The 4,877-nt window shown below is 41.8% G+C and overlaps 1 pseudogene; it reads left to right on the top strand.

The window, feature by feature from the left end:
- The first annotated feature begins 235 nt into the window (after positions 1-235).
- On the top strand, positions 236-1,351 carry LOC104856386 (annotated as a pseudogene).
- The last annotated feature ends 3,526 nt before the right edge of the window (positions 1,352-4,877 follow it).

Raw genomic sequence — 4,877 nt, 5'->3', positions numbered from 1 at the left:
ACCAGAGTAGCTGCTGGGATAGGGACAGGATTAAGAGGAACTGGTTCATCACGTGGTGCTCCGGCACCCAGGTGGCTTGGTGTATGATGCTCCAGGTACTTTCCCAGGGCCTTGGCTCAGCTGGGGGCAGGGCGGGCACAGAGCATGCATGCACTGCAGTTCCAGCGTGCAGATTGCCGAGGGCCCAAGGCTGTAAGTGTCGCAGGCTGTGCTTGCACTGGCACCCTCCAGTGCCATGCCCTCCACCATTCAGCTGGAGTTCAAGGACCTGGATGCACAGTGTTGCTGGAAGCCACTATACCTGGAAATTCAGAATGAGTCTCATGACTATCCTTATAGAATGGCCAAGTTTCCAGAAAACAGAAATCAAAACAGATACAGAGATGTGAGCTCATATGACCACAGCCGTGTTAAACTGCAAAATACTGAAAATGATTATATTAATGCCAGCTTAGTTCACATGGAAGAGGCACAAAGGAGTTATGTCCTAAGACAGGTTAAAAGTGCACCATACTGGCCAACAGATGACAGGGAGATGGTGTTTAAAGAAACAGGATTCAGACTAAAGCTCTTATCTGAAGATGTGAAGTCATATTATACAGTACACTGACTACAATTAGAAAATATCAATAGTGGTGAAACCAGGACAATATCTCACTTTCATTATACTACCTGGCCAGATTTTGGAGTCCCTTAATAACCAGCTTCATTTCTCAATTTCTTGCTTAAAGTGAGAGAGTCTGGCTCCTTGCGCCCTGACTATGGGCCTAAGGTCATCCACTGCAGTGCAGGTATTGGTCACTCTGGCACCTTCTTTCTGGTGGACACCTGTCTTGTTCTGATGGAAAAAGAAGGTGATATTAACATTGAACAAGTATTACTGAATGTGTGAAAATATTGAATGGAACTTATTCTGACTCCAGATCAACTCAGATTCTCTTACATGGCCATAATAGAAGGAGCAAAATGAATAATGGGAGATTCAAATATACAGAGACAGTGGAAAGAGCTTTTAAGAAAGAATCATCCCCTCTTGACCATTTGCCGAACAGAGGCATGACCGAGAAGTACAATGGGAACAGAATAGGTCCTGAGGAAGAGAAGCTTCCCACTGAGTGGTGCACAGGACTGTCCTCCAGGATGCAGGACACTATGGAGGAGAGCAGCAAGAGTGTTGTACAGAAATACATTTGAGAGGACAGGAAGGCCACCATTGCACAGAAGGTGCAGCAGATGAAACAGAGGCTAAATGAGACTGAAACAAAAAGAAAGAGGCCAAGATTGACAGACACCTAAACATTCATGACTTGCGAATATTCTGCAGCTATAAATTTTGAACATTGAATGTGCAGAGCAAGATTGAAGCCCACTCCAGAGCTGAAGTTCGGCGCACTAGTCCTCGCTTGCCTCATGGTTGTCTATTACAGGGTAAACTTCACATCAAGGAAGAGGAGCATCCACCAGCAGAAGACTTGCAGAACCTTGACTTTGCTTCATTGTTACACATTTTTTGATGTGTGTGTGATGTACAGAAAGATGTTAAAAAAATAAGTGAGGAGACACTACTTTGTATTGTACTGCCATTCATACTATATATTTTTTTCAGCTTTAATAGAGTTTATTGGTACATTTTAGGGATACAGTACAGTTACATTCATTGTTGGGATCTTGTACCTCCACATGACAAGTCTTGATTCTCATTTTTTCCCTTACCCCTGCCCTCCCTTCACTATATCTTTATACTTTTTGGCAGCATTAAATGTTTTAATAGAAAATTTTAAATAGAAAAAAAGAGAAATTGGATCATCAGTGCATCTATACTATAAGCTGTCACAAGAACTCAACAAAGATATGGAGCACATAGCCGACTTCCTGGTCTTCCTAAAAAATCAGATAAAGCCACTAGTCCCTGTGACCTTACAAAATAGATGGGCAGTAGACCTTCTCATGGCCAAAGAGGGAGGGATCTGCATATTTTTAGGAGAAAAATGTCATTACTATGTCAACCAGTCATGAATAGACACTTATAAGGTTAAAAAATTAAGAGAAAAAAATCTAACACAGAGAAAAAATGAACAGCAGCTGTAGATAGAACCTAGGCCAATTGTCCTCCTGGTTACTGCCCCTAGCAGGTCCACTATGGAACCTATTACCTCTTATCACTAGTGATGCCCTAGACCCAAACAGATACCATCAGTAAGTGAGCATGGATCTTGGGGAGCAGTGGTGTGAACCAGAGCAGTGTGGCTGCAGGAAGATCCAGCAAGGGACCCACCCTGACCCCAGCAGCTTGGGCACACAGACCCTAGCCAAAAGCCTACTGAGAAAAGAGCATCACAGGTGCACAAGCATCAGCCAGAGGCCCAACCCAATACCATAGGTAAGCACACCAGGATCCTGGGGAGCAGAGGTATGGACCTGAGTAGTGTAGCTTTAGGCAGGTCCAGACAGGGCCCTGACCTGACCTTTGCTGCTTGGGCACACAGGCCCAAACCAAGGGCACACCTGGAAAAGAGCTGCACAGGTGCACAAGCAACAGTCAGAGGCTTGCCCCAATACAATTGATAACTGTGCAGAGACCCTTTTGCTGAAGGCTTCTGCTGAAGCCTGGTCAGACACCAGGAACTGGGGTGCACAGCCCCTAGCCGAAGGTCCTCCAAGACAACAGTTACATAGGGCCCCTAGCCAGAGGAATGCCTAGATAGCATCCCAAGTATGCACAGGCCCAGCCAGAAGTCTGCCTAGACATCAGGTCAGCTCAGGGATCCAGAAGTTCCACCATTCTGAAATCAGGAATTGGTGCACTGGTAAGTAGCAGAGAAAAGGCCACTTTGTGGCTTGCTGACAACTGGGTGAGCATGAAGTTGCCTCAAAAAAGGCACAGCTGGCTGCATCTGTTGAAATAAAAAGACACATAAACAAGTTTCAAAACCAGACTTCCAGAGAAGACACAGATAATAAAACAGAAGAACTGAGGAACATGATGGAATCACAACATTGGAAACAATTGGAATCCATAAAACAGATGCAAATAGATTTCCAGGAGATTAAAAACTCCATTGAAATTTTACACAGCAGAATGAGCCAATGTGAAGACAATTTCACACATACAAAATAGGATTTCAATTAGTGACCAGGAAAAGAAAAATTTCTTAAAAATAGTAAGGGACCATGAGAAATCAATCCAGCAGCTGCTAGAGAATTGCAAAGAAGAATAACATAAGACTGATCAGAGTCAATGAAGAAACAGAAGAGAGTGCACCTCACACACACACACACAGCTGGTCCCAAAAGTAATAGCAGAAAACTTCACAAGCAGGGGAAAAGAGCTTGACATACAGATAAGTGAGGCATACAGGACTCCAACTAGCCATGATTAAAAAAAATCTACACATAGGCACATAATAGTTAAGATTCCAGAAACGCAAAAGAAGAACAAAATTCTATAAGCAATTAGAGAAAAGAAACAAATCATTTAAAAAAAAAAGCCCATGAGAATTACCTCAGATTTCTCAACACAAAGCCTCAAGGCAAGAAGAGATTGGAGTGAAGTATTTCAAGCCCTAAGAGAAAATAACCTCCAACCCAGACTGCTGTATCCTGCAAAATTATCCTTCAAAATTGAAGAAGAAATAAGATGCTTTCATGACAAAGCACCTGAAGAATATTATGAGTACCAAACCAGCACTTTAAAAATTTTAAACAATATCCTAGGAAAAGACAATGAGGATCACAACCCCAGGGAGCCCAGCAGAATAAATCCATTGGGCACAAAAAGACATTGAATGTAAAGGGGGAGAATCCAACAAAAAGAAAAAGTCATGACAAGGATAACTCAATATACATCAGTTATAAGCATCAATGTTAACAGTCTCGATTCACAAATCAAAAGAAATAGACTGGCAGAATAGGTCAAGTAGCAAGCTCCAACAATATCCTGCATACAAGAAACATGCTTAATTAAAAAAGAAACTCACACACCCAAAGTTAAGGGGTGGAAAAAAATACTCATGTGACAGAACCCCCCCCCAAAAAAAAGCAGGAGTAGCTATTTTCATTTGCAGATCAAGTGGATTTCTAACCAACACTGATGAAGAGAGACAAACCAGGGGACTGGGATTTAGCTCAGTGGCTCTGCCATCGCCTTGCAAGTGCAAGGTCCTGAGTTCAACCCCCTGGCAGGGGGAGGGAGAGGGATAAGGACACTACATCCTTGTAAAGGGAACAATCCAGGAGGAAGAGATGACAATCATAAATAAATATGCACCAAACACTAGTGTGCCCAACTATATAAAACAAATACTAACAGACATGAAAAATCAAATAAGCACTAACTTCAATACCCACTATCACAAATAGATAGCTCAACTAGACAAAAAATAAACAATGAAATACTAGAACTCAATCAAACTCTTGAGCAAATGAACATAACAGATGTTTACAGAGTGTTCCACCCTACAAAATCAGGATGCACATTCTTTTGAGCTGCACACAGTTCACTCTCCAAAATAGACCACATACATGCTCATAGAACACATTTAAGTGAGTACAAAGGAATTGAAGTTATCTCCTGTATATCATCAGACCATAGTGTGATGAAATTGGAGATCATAGCAAAAAGAAAGTGCAAGAATTTCACAATCCTTTGGAAATTGAACAATACACTTCTGAATAACCAATGGGTCACAGAGGAAACTAAAGAAGAAATGAGATACTTTCTACAATTAAATGACAATGTCAGTGCAACATATCTGAATCTATGGGACACAGTAAAAGCAGTCTTATGAGGGAAATTCATAGCAGTAAATACTAATATTAGAATAACAGGGCTATCTCAGTTAAACAACCTGATGCTGAACCTCAAGCTTCTAGAAAAA

Source organism: Fukomys damarensis, unplaced genomic scaffold, assembly GCF_012274545.1.
Source record: "Fukomys damarensis isolate Sample0158 unplaced genomic scaffold, DMR_v1.0_HiC HiC_scaffold_39, whole genome shotgun sequence".
NCBI classification, from domain to species: Eukaryota; Metazoa; Chordata; class Mammalia; order Rodentia; family Bathyergidae; genus Fukomys; species Fukomys damarensis.
Note: the sequence above shows the minus strand (reverse complement) of the source record. Positions and strands in the feature narration are given on the sequence as shown.